We start from the raw sequence: 12,676 nt of genomic DNA on the forward strand, positions 1-12,676 counted from the left end.
GAATAAGAATCTTGTGTCTACCAAATAGCCATGGGAGAATTGTTTAGAATCATTGTGTCTAGTAGACTTTCTGTGATGATGGATATATTGTGTATCGGTCTGTTCATACAGTACTCATATGTGGCTGATGAGCGTTTGACATGTGGCCAGTGTGACCAAAGTGAGTTTTTCAATTTAATTAAAATATTAAAATTAGTCACATGTGACTGTGGCTATCATGTTGGGTGTTGAAAGTGTAACAGTACCAGTTTTGGGAGTAAATGCAAACCAAACATTCTGTCTCATATTCATGCTTCAGGCAATGACTCTGCTTTCCTGAACATATTTTTTCATTGTTTTTGTATTCCAGTTGATAACTATTGTTGAAGTCTTTGACTTCCTTCCTGCTTATGAATAATTTAGATATGAGAGAAGTCTTACTTAAGCATGTTGAGGAGAGCTTCACTAGTACTTCCTTTCAAAGTCGGGTTGAAGTCAAGTTTTTATTTCTCTTGTGTAGCAGCCCATGTGCTAAATTATATGGTGGCTTTCGTTCATTCATTCAGCAAACACTTGGAGAGCCTACTAGTGTCTGGCTTGGCCTTGGTCATCTAAAAATGAATAAAACTGTCCCTGCTCTAAGTTAGCTTTCAGTCAGTAGGAGGAGTCTTATTTGTGTCTGACTCTTTGCAACCCCATGGACTATAGGCCGCCAGGTTCTTCTGTTCCTCTGTCCAAGGAATTTTCCAGGCAAGAATACTGGAATGGGTTGCTATTTCCTACTCTAGGCGATCTTCCCAACAAGCATGTTTCCTTTTGTCTCCTGCAAATTGGCAGGCAGATTCTTCACCACTCTGCCACCTGGGAAGCCCCTTATTTAAGTAAGAATGATAAATAGGTATGAGGATATATATTATAAATATATAAAGGAGATTTGTGGAGAAGGAAAAGGAAATGGAGGAGGAGATCAGGAAAGAAGTAACTTTGTCATCTTGAGAGGTAAATATTTGATAGAGAAGAGGTAGGGAGGCTTCTTGGGCAGAAGGGAAGTGTATACAGGACCAGAATAGGCTTTTACTGTTTACAGAATTTTATCATGGTGCAAATGTTAATGGAATAGACCTAGAGTGAATTGGACCCTTTTACACCTTTAATGACAGAAGGTTGTTGGAGAACGTTGCTTCTGCAGCGCAGTCCTTAAAACCCAAGTGTGTGTCTGTGGGTGACCTTGTGATCCAGGATTAAATTTCTGAACTTTGATCCATAAACTGATTTTTCTGTCCTATGACCCTTCTTATCTAATTCTAGATGAAGTCCTTGTTCTGTTAACTTAATTGCTTAGTAACCCACTCCAGTGTTCTTGCCTGGAGAATCCCAGGGACAGGGGAGCCTGGTGGACTGCCATCTATGGGGTCGCACAGAGTCGGACACGACTGAAGTGACTTAGCAGTAGCAATTGCTTAGTAGAGCCAACTTTTTAGGAAGTTATGCGGAATTAACTGTTGGTATATAAACATATATAGGTGCTTACTATATTGTCATTGAAATGTCTCATGAATACTGAAGGTACCTTAGTTCAAGCATCTTTCTACTTGCCTTAGTTCTAGATAAAGTGTAAATAAGAACCTGGCAGACTACAGTCCATGGGGTCACAAAAGAGTCTGATGAGACTTAGTGACAGCATTGTTCCAGATAAACTGTAATTAAGCTATGTCTCTTAAAATCCCAAATCAGTGATATTTGCAACAGTTGCTAGCTGCACTCACTTGTCACTTTGGGCTCTTTGAAGAACTGCTCGGTAACTTTTTCACTGTTAAGTAAAATTTTCACTTTGATTCCCCATTTTCCCCTTTGATTATCTCTTTCATATTAATAACCTTGACTTGTTTTTATTTATTCCTGAAAGAGTTTTATTTAGTTTCTCTAAGGCTGCCATTGTAACTCTTCCTTGAAATCCTGAGCCTAGGATAGGCCATATGTTTTTCCAGTCTAGCTTTTGTTTGATCTATATTTTTTTGTTACATGTTGCCTGTTCCAAAGTGAAACAGATTAGATTTCCTAAATCCTGACAGGAGCCCTCAGCCTGATTGCCTCTGATAGCCAGCCTGTGGTCACTATAGATAGAAAGGGAAGCCTCCTTTTCTGATGGTATGGGGAGGGAGGTGGGATGGGGGTTCAGGTTGGGGAACACATGTATACCTGTGACAGATTCATGTTGATGTATGGCAAAACCAATACAATATTGTAAATTATTAGCCTCCAATTAAAATAAATAAATTTATATTTAAAAAATAAATTAAAACTGATTTGCTTCTGTCTTCTAAATCAGTGTGAAGACTGGGGCCTACTGGTCACCTTTTTTTTTTTTTTTTTTTAATTACACAAAAAATAAACTTTACCTTCTTAGCCTTTTTTTTTTTTTTAATTGTTTACTGATATTGGTTAACTCAATACCAGGAAAACAAACAACCCAATCAAAAAAGTGGGGAAAAGACCTAAATAGACATTTCTCCAAAGAAGACATACAGAAGACATACAGATGGCTAACAAACATATGAAAAGATGCTCAACATTGCTCATTGTTAGAGAAATACAAATCAAAACCACAATGAGATATCACCTCACACCGGTCAGAATGACCATCATCAAAAAGTCAACAAACAATAAATGCTGGAGAGGGTGTGGAGAAAAGGGAACGCTCTTGCACTGTTGGTGGGAATGTAGATTGATACAGCCACTATGGAAGACAGTATGGAGATGCCTTAAAAAACTAGGAATAAAACCACCATATGACCCAGCAATCCCACTCCTAGGCATATACCCTAGGTTGAAAAAGACACACTTATCCCATTGTTCACTGCAGCACTATTTACAATAGCTAGAACAGGGAAGCAACCTAGATGCCCATCGACAGATGAATGGATGAAGAAGTTGTGGTACATATACACAATGGAATATTACTCAGCCATAAAAAGGAACTCATTTGAGTCAGTTCTGATGAGGTGGATGAACCTAGAACCTATTATACAGAGTGAAGTGAGTCAGAAAGAGGAGGATAAATGTATTGTATTCTAACACTCATATATGGAATCTAGGAAAATGGTTCTGAAGAATTTATTTATAGGGCAGCAGTGAAGAAACAGACGTAGAGAATAGACTTATGGACATGGGGAGAGGGGAGGAGAGGGTGAGATGTATGGAAAGAGAGTATCGTGGAAACTTAAATATAAAAATATTTATTTATTTATTTACTTGGCAACTCTGGGTCTTAGTTGCAGCTTGTGGGATCTGGTTCCCTGACCAGGGATCAAACCCAGGCCCCCTACATTGGGAGCTCGGTGCCTTAGCCCCTGGACCACCAGGGAAGTCCCTGTCTTAGCCATTTTTAAGTGTACAGTTCAGGGGTATTAAATATTAATACATTCATGTCAAGAGTTCCAAGGTGGCTTCATGCTTAAGATTCCAGGCTTTCATTGCCCTGCCCCAGGTTCAGTCCCTGGGTGGGAAATAAAGATCCTGCCAGCCAAATAAAACTCACATTGTTGTGCACCCGTCACAACCATTTATTCCCATAACTCTTTTCATCTTGTAAATCTGAAACTCTATACCCATTTAATATTAATCCTTCATTCTCTTCTCCCCTTGGACCTAGGCAAACACCACTCATTCCCCTTTGTATCTTTATGATTTTGACTAAAACGTAAGTGGAATCATATATTCATTTTTTTGTGACTTATTTCAGTTGGCATGATGTCCTCCATGTTGTAGCAGACTGCAGAATTTCCTTCCTTCCTTGAAGCTGAATAATTCCTTGTATGTATATATACCACTTGCACTCGGGTTGCTTTCATGTTTTAGCTATTGTGAATAATATTGCTATGAACATGATTGTGCAACTATCTCTTCAAGGTCCTGCTTTTCAGTTATTTGATGTAAATACCCAGAAGTGGAATGCTGGGTCATATGGTAATTCTGTTTATAATTTTTTGAGAGGCCTCTATACTGTTCTTCGTAGTGGCTGTAGCATTTTACATCCCTGTTTAACACTTGTTTTCTTTGTCTTTTTTAAAATACTGGCCATCCAAATAGATGTAGGTGGTATTTAATTGTAGTTTTGATTTGTATTTCCTTAATAATTTGTAATGTTGACCATCTTTTTCATGAGCTTATTGGCCATTTGTATATCTTCTGTTGCCCAGTTTTGAGTTGGGTTGTTTATTTTTTTGCAGGAGTTCTATATATATTCTGGATATTAATCCCATGTCAGATACGTGGTTTGTAAATACTTTCTCCTGAAAAGTGCGTCATCTTTTTACTTTCTGATGGTGCTCTTTGAGATACAAAAGTTTTTATTTTTGATGAAGTTCAGTTTAACTTTTTTTTTTTTTTTTACTGACTTTGCTGTGGTGTCATATCCAAGAAATTATTGTTGAATCCAATGACAAGATTTTTCCCCAGTATTTTAAGGTTTTTATGGTTTTCCTCTTTTACCTATTTGAGTTAACTTTGTTTATTGTGTAAACTCAGAGTCTGGACTTTTGCATGTGAATATTCCAGTTCCTCCAGCACTATTTATTGGAATGACTGTCCTTTCCTTATAGAATGTCCCCTTGTTAGAAATCAACTGACCATATATGTGAAGGTTTACTTCTGATCTCTCTTCTATGTCTGTCTGTATACTAGTACCAATTGCCTTTTGGTTTATTACCGTAGCTTTGTGGTGAGTTTTGAAAGTAGGGAATCCTCCAACTTAATTTTTCTTTTTCAATATTGTTTTGGCTATTCTGAGTCCCTTATTTCCATATGAATTTTAGGAGCAGCTTCTTAATTTCTGGCAAAGAACCCTGCTGAGATTTTGATAAGGAATGCATTGAATGTTATAGATCAATTTGAGGAGTATTGCCACCTACGTTCCATGATCACAGATGTCTTTCCATTTATCTAAATCACCTTTCTTTTTTGCAACCCACTCTCCCAACTTTCTTTTTCTCTATACTTGTACCCAGAAACATAGGCATTGAGTTAAAGGTAAAGAAGCCTTGTCTTCCACCACTTTGTAGAAAATAAAAGGAAAATTGCCAGAAATAGGAAGCACTTAAGTAATACTTTTATAGACTGTTTCCTTTATATGAACACATCTAACTCGCATAACAGCCCTACGGGTTAGAGTCTATATTCTTATTTTACAGAAAAACAAATTGAAGCACAGAAAGGCTAACTTGTCCAGAGTTACACAGCTAACCAGTAAGGGGCAGAACAAGGCACTGAACTAATAAACAAATTTGTTCCACAGACTGTTTCTAAACACGCTCTTCTCACCCTCCTCTCTGCCCCCACAAGCATCAAGAAGCAATCCTGCAGGTTTTAGTATCCTTTTCTCTTGCCTCTTCAAGCAAATCTTGGTGATATTGTGAAAGAATCAGTTAATCTGTAACTCAGAGGGATTGATCACTCTGAATCATTTCTCCTTAACTGAGTTTTTTTATATATTTGATCAAAAGTCTTGGGGTTGTAAACACTATAGTTCACATTTCACCATCTTTCTATCCTTTTTTATTATTTTTTTGTACACATTCTTTTTAGACTATCGTTTACACACCAGAGGAAGAGAGCTACCAAATGTCAAGTACGTTTGAGTTGCTGTAAAGTCATCGATTTAGTTCTAGTATGTTTTAGTCTGTTTACTCTCTGGGAGACAGATGATGTCAAGCAAGGGTAGCAGCTTTCTGACTTTCAGGAAGCTCTGCTACAATTAGACTGATAAGTGGTGGCCAGCTCTTCTCACACTTCTTTTTATAAGTCTCATGATTCCCTCTGCTTACTACAGCCTGTTTGCACTCCTGCCTGTCATGCTTACCTTGTTGCAGTGTGGGAGTGGTCCTTCAGACATTTCTCAGCTGCTTCCTGCACTTGGGTAGGTAAACTGCAGCGATGCGTTAACATTCAGTTCTCTTCATTTCACACAGCGGTCTTCCGAGATTTCCTCATGTTTGTATAACCATGATGTTGACTCAACTTTTGTCTGAGTAGCTTCCTGAAGGCTTTCTGGAGCTGTTTTAGTGCCTAGAGTTTAGTATGCAACATTCTGGAGTCTTCTAGATTAAATTGAATTGGAAATTAAAAATAACTGCTAACTGAAGGTTAGCAGGCAGATATTGTAAGGCACTCATGATTGGTTTAGTTCTCCCTTGGTTTTTTTTTTTTAGTCTTTAGTCTTCAGTTAATGAAATTGTCCTATTAAGGTGACTGTCTAGCCTTCAATTAATGAAATTATCCTATTAAGGCGACTGTCTCGGCCTTCAGTGGTTCTCAAAGTGGTCCCTAGATTAGTGGTGTTAGCATAATATGGAATTTGATAGAAATGCAAAGTCTCAGCCCCTACCACAGAACTACTGAATCTGAACCTCTGGGAGTTGGGTCCATTAGTCTGGGTTTAAACAAGCCCTCTCTCCAGGTGATGCTGGTGCAAGGTACATTTTGAGAACCTCTTAATCAGTGTATGTGCTATAGGAGTAAAATGAAGCACCATTTACCAGTTACCCCCGAGTAAATTTTACTGAATCTAAGTCTGAAATAGTTTTATTTGCTTCTCAGTGATTGATAGTCTGACCTACTCTGTTACTCTTGGCTTCTGTTAAAAAAAAAATTCAGTCTACATCTTCGTATGTTTCATAGCTATCTTATTTCCCTAGTAAAATTAAATTTCTTAGTTCAAAGTAATCGTTTTTCACAAAAGCAGCTTTGTAAAATGGCCAGTCAATTCAGGAAAAGGTGTTCAACACCATTAATCATCAGAGACGTGCAAATTAAAGCACAATGGGGTATCACTACACACTCACCAAGTTGGCTAAAATTTGAAGAAAATCATTGAATGGAAAGCACTTACTGCTTGTGGGTGTGTACAACTACTTTGCAAAGTTGTTTAGTAGTATGTACTAAAGCAAAACCTTCTCTTAGGTAGAAACCCACAAAATTGTTTAGTAAATATACTAAGCCATGTGCAAGATTTGCCGTAACAGTATTTATTCCTAAAAGGCAGAAATCATCAGTTAAGAGCAGAATACAGCACAGCAGTGAAAGTAAACCAAATGCTATTGAAGCAATCTGGATGAAGTCTCCGAAAGATTGTTCAAATAACTCCAAAGAAAGTTCAAAATCCAGCAAAGAAATTTAAACCCAGCGAAAACCAATCCACAAGGAAAGAAACCAGACTAGTCCAGGAATGATTTAGGAGGACGGAGACACAGGCACCTTCTGGGATGCTGGCTGTGCTGTTTCCTGATTGTGGTGGTGGTTACATGGATGTGCTCACTTTGTGAAATTCCTTATAAAAAAATTTTTTTTTACCCACCACCCCCAAATTAACTTCTTTCCCTGTACTTTGTTTCAGTTTTCTTTATTGCCTCCCACTGACATCTCAAGACCTTTTGAGATTTGGTTTTTGTTCTTTTTTTTTTTTTTTTTTTTGTAACCCCCCCCCCCCCCCCCCCCCCTTTTTTTTGCATGTACAATTTGAGTTGAGAGTTACTGAGGAAGTCAAGGAAGGTTCATCTCTCATGAAGTAACCATCTACTAGGTATTTATTTGTGTTTTCACTTCATATATTATTACTACACTCTTGGTTTTCCTCACACCTAGCTGACAGCATGACCCAGGGAATCAAAAATTTGTATTAGAAGAATTGATTTGGGGGAAGGGGGCAGAATTTTTTTTAGAAAAGCAGAATGCCTGCAGGCTTGTGTGTTTGCTTTCATTCCCTCTGAGAAAATGACTTTCCCTTTCTGTAAAGGGGTTCTCACTTCATTGTTAAAGTTTTTTAAAGAATCAGGAGAAAGGCTGTGGTATGTATTCAAGGGTTCCACTTGACTCCATTTGTGTCATAAGGAAAGGTCCTTACGTAGACAATCTGGTAAAGCCAGAGAACTCTGGAATAGCCTAAATTGTCTAAGTAAACCTAGGTTATAAGGTTTAAAACTAAACTAAGATTTAAAACTCTTACCTATAAGGCCTTGAGCAGAACGCATCTTCCAGAGATATTACTGGGCATCACTTCATGTCTTCTGCTGCCGAATCTGGGCTCTCACAAGGAGCTTGAAAAATTCTAGCTTGTGGCTTGAGTAAGCTGATTATCTTGCTGCTACTTTGATGACTGCCTATGGGATTTTCCAGAAAAAAGTTGGAATGCTAGACCCTGGCCTGGATGTCCTGTGCAGTAAGACCTCAGGCTACTGTATTTGGGGAGAACTTCTATAGATCGTGCCCTGAAATGAATTTCAAGAAAGCTTTTTTTTTTTTCTTGCTAAAGGCTACTAGTAATATTAAATGGCTGTTGCCAAATCAGTCTTCCATTACCCTTCAATACGGAGAAGGCGATGGCACCCCACTCCAGTACTCTTGCCTGGAAAATCCCATGGACGGAGGAGCCTGGTGGGCTGCAGTCCATGGGGTCGAGAAGAGTCGGACACGACTGAGCGACTTCACTTTCACTTTTCACTTTCATGCATTGGAGGAGGAAATGGCAACCCACTCCAGTGTTCTTGCCTGGAGAATCCCAGGGACGGGGGAGCCTGGTGGGCTGCCGTCTGTGGGGTCGCACAGAGTCGGACATGACTGAAGCAACTTACAAGCACCAGCACCCTTCAATAGCTCTTGTCCTGTGTACATGGAGATGGTTTAAGTTGCAGGTTTTCTATTCTTCCAGAGACCTTAACTTGGGCCAAATATAGATCTCATCTCTTTGAAGAAATGTAAATCACTCTGTAAGACATATGGAGGTGAAGCTGGTTAGTTAGATTTGGGTTCCTAATGTTTTGAGGTTAAAGATAACAAACAGTAACAGAATTTTGTTGGGTGAGTAATTTAATTTGAAAGAAACTTGACTTAGTTACCAAAGCAGGCAAAGTTTGGGTTAAAGTTTCAGATTTTGTACTGAATCAGGTCAACTTTTAATTTTGAGAATCTGTCATTTACACCCAAAGAGCTCTGCTTTTATTGCTTTATAAACCCCAGGTTCCCACAGCCCCCTCTTGGAGTTCAGTTAATTTGCTAGAGTGACTCACAGCTCAGGAAAATATTTAACTTACTAGCTTACCAGTTTCTTACCGAAAGAGCAGCCAGATGCATAGGGCAGGATATGAGAGAAGGGGCATAACTTCCATATCCTCTTTGGGTGTGTCACTCTCACACCAGTCTGGATGTTCTCTGAAACGTTTTGGGTTTGGGAAGGGCTTCATTATGCTGATATGATTGATTAAATCAACAACAGCATTGATTGATCAACCTCCAGCAGCTCTTTCCTGCTTGCGATGGGAGGTGGACAGAAAGTTACAACACTAATCCCTTGGAGTTTATAAAGCAATCTAATTCTCCTGGCAATCAGCCCCCATCCTTAGGGATTTTCCAAAGTCACTTCATTAACTTAAACTCAGGTATGATTAAAAAGCACTTGTTATGAATAACAAGACATTCTTCACCCTGATCATTCTGGAGCTATTTCAGGAACTGAAGCTATTTGAGGACAAAAGACCAAATATTATAACAAATAACTCTCCATTACTCATGTCACTTAGAAAGTTACTAAGGTTTTAGTATCTATGTGCCAGGAGCTAGAACAAAGACCATATATGTATTTCTTATAATCATCATAATATCACAGTTATGCATTTAAAATAAAATAGTTAAAATGGCAAATTTTGCTATATATTATCACAACTTCTAAAAATAATGTAAAATGCCAAAAACTATTTTGTACTTTTTTCCAAGCTTAATTGAGATATAATTGACATTGTATAAACTTAAGGTGCATGCTATTAATTTGATACACCTAAACTGCAAAATGACTACCACCAAAGCATTAGCTAACAACTGCATCATGTCACATAACAACCATTTTTTGTGTGTGAGGTGACAGCATTTAAGATTTATTTCCTTAGCAACTTTCAAGTATATGATCAGATCAGATCAGTCGCTCAGTCGTGTCCGACTCTTTGCGACCCCATGAATCGCAGCACGCCAGGCCTCCCTGTCCATCACCAACTCCCGGAGTTCACTCAGACTCACGTCCATCGAGTCAGTGATGCCATCCAGCCATCTCATCCTCTGTCGTCCCCTTCTCCTTCTGCCCCCAATCCCTCCCAGCATCAGAGTCTTTTCCAATGAGTCAACTCTTCGCATGAGGTGGCCAAAGTACTGGAGTTTCAGCTTTAGCATCATTCCTTCCAAAGAAATCCCAGGGCTGATTTCCTTCAGAATGGACTGGTTGGATCTCCTTGCAGTCCAAGGGACTCTCAAGAGTCTTCTCCAACACCACAGTTCAAAAGCATCAATTCTTCGGCGCTCAGCCTTCACAGTCCAACTCTCACATCCATACATGACCACAGGAAAAACCATAGCCTTGACTAGACGGACCTTTGTGGGCAAAGTAATGTCTCTGCTTTTGAATATGCTATCTAGGTTGGTCATAACTTTCCTTCCAAGGAGTAAGCGTCTTTTAATTTCATGGCTGCAGTCACCATCTGCAGTGATTTTGGAGCCCAAAAAAATAAAGTCTGACACTGTTTCCACTGTTTTCCCGATCTATTTCCCATGAAGTGATGGGACCGGATGCCATGATCTTCGTTTCTGAATGTTGAGCTTTAAGCCAACTTTTTCACTCTCCACTTTCACTTTCATCAAGAGGCTTTTGAGTTCCTCTTCACTTTCTGCCATAAGGGTGGTGTCATCTGCATATCTGAGGTTATTGATATTTCTCCCGGCAATCTTGATTCCAGTTCGTGTTTCTTCTAGTCCAGCGTTTCTCATGATGTACTCTGCATATAAGTTAGAGTATCATAATTTATAATCATTATGCTGTACCTTAGATACCCAGAATTATGGAATTCAAGTGGATAAATTGTATGTGAATTTTATTTCAATTGAGATATTTTTAAGAAAGATTTTATATGTGTGTTGCACACACACATATCCACTATATAATGCACACATGTAACGCATACTGTAATAGCTTTTCACATGTGTCGCGTTCTCCCTCTCCACTTGCCCCCTGACAGTTGGACACTACATGCCTTTCATTGAGTATGAGTACAGGGTTTCTGTGACATGTTTGCTTAGTAGACCTGGCCTGATTTATATGTTTACTGGCAGAAATTTAGGCTAATGGAGTTTGGTTGATTTGTAAGGCTCTTCAGCAATGAGTGTAAATCCTTTGTTGTCGATCCCAGTTGCACAAGTTACATTTCAGTAACCTCTCCAAAAACTGGGTACCTCGTGCTAGAACAGTGTTCCGGTTTGAAAATGTATTTTAATAACTTAGTGGCCTTTTACTCAGTAAAATATAGTAACTCTAAGCTTCTTTTCTCCTTAGTACAATGAAGGATATATCTGCCTCTGGAGAAGTTCAGAATCAAATCAGTTCCTGTCAAATGTATAGCAAGTGATTTGTGATACACCAGTGAAAAGGACCATGGTGGCTGATCAAACAGTGTAAGATCTGTTGTAGTATAGTGTATTTTGAAACTTACAACACAGTATCATTAAAGGGAGAACCAGAAGAATGATTAGCATAGTGTGTTTTTTGAAGAAGTTGTGTGTCAGGTAATGGGGTGAGGCAGAAATGGAGTAGCTTGTGATGAGCGGTAGGCAGCACTGTCACATGTGGCAGTGAAGTGTTTTTCAGTGGTTGTCCTCCAAAAGCCCAAGCCTCTGATGGGGCCAGTGAAGTCTGCCGTGGACAGTGCTTCATCATCAGCACCAGCAGAAGAGTCACCCTTGAATGGGGCATTGGTCCAAGTACTTAAGACTGTGCCAGCCAGGATTTGCACATTACAAAAAAGATATTCTTGCCCTCTGTCCTCAGTGCTGTTCAGGGAGGATGTTTATGTGCAGACAGCCCTTATTTCCTCCTGTGGAAGGAAGGTGGTGGTTTCCCAGAAGGGTGACCTCTTGAAATTCACTCCCAGCACTGCTGCTCAGCAGCACAGCCAGTCCTGTGCGGAGTTCCAGTCTTTGATAAGTTTTGAGTCTTTGAACAAATAAAACAGAAGTTTCCTAATAGAAACCTTACAATAGGAATTAATATTTTTTTAGTTGTATTTTATGTTTTAATCACTAAATCATTGAGTGCCAGGCCCAGACAGCCCTACTGTGTGGCCTTGTTGAGTTCACCTTGTTGCTGTAACTCAAAGTATCAAGCCTCTGGACACAGTCAGAAGGCCTAATTGGCTTTTTTGATGTGGTTATCAGTAACTTTGTGAATGAGACTATAAGTGGAAGACTGTGGTTCTTTCCTGTTGCCTATAGAATAGTAACTGTTACCACAGCAAAGCAACAGGAAGATTCCCGGGATGTCCAGTGGGTAATACTTGGTGCTCTCACTGCCAGGGCCCTGAGTTTGATTCCTGGTCGAGGAACAAAGATCGCACAAGTCACCTGGCATGGCCAAAAAAGTAAACAGAAAACTCCCCAAACAAAAGCAATACAGCAGAGGCAAGGCAGACTCCACATCTAAGTCAGTTTAGTTCAGTCACTCAGTCGTGTCCGACTCTTGGCGAACCTGTGGGCTTTAGCATGCTAGGCTTCCCTGTCCATCACCAACTCCTGGAGCCTACTCAAACTTGTGCCCATTGTGTTGGTGATGCCATTCAACCTTCTCATCCTCTGTCTTCTCCTTCTCCTCCCGCCTTCAATCTTTCACAGCATC

General features: G+C 39.5%; 1 protein-coding gene across 3 annotated transcripts in view; it reads left to right on the plus strand.

Moving 5' to 3' along the window:
- RHOA (ras homolog family member A) overlaps nt 1-12,676 on the plus strand; it is a 50,187-nt gene that overhangs the window by 20,011 nt on the left and 17,500 nt on the right. The window contains exon 3 of one of the 3 annotated variants that reach the window (XM_044933903.1): nt 11,342-11,460. The exons of the other annotated variants lie outside the window; for them this stretch is intronic. The gene's annotated coding sequence lies outside the window, so the exon portion shown is untranslated. The remainder of the gene's footprint in view (nt 1-11,341; nt 11,461-12,676) is intronic. 3 annotated transcript variants of the gene reach the window in all.

Source organism: Bubalus bubalis, chromosome 21, assembly GCF_019923935.1.
Source record: "Bubalus bubalis isolate 160015118507 breed Murrah chromosome 21, NDDB_SH_1, whole genome shotgun sequence".
NCBI classification, from domain to species: domain Eukaryota; kingdom Metazoa; phylum Chordata; class Mammalia; order Artiodactyla; family Bovidae; genus Bubalus; species Bubalus bubalis.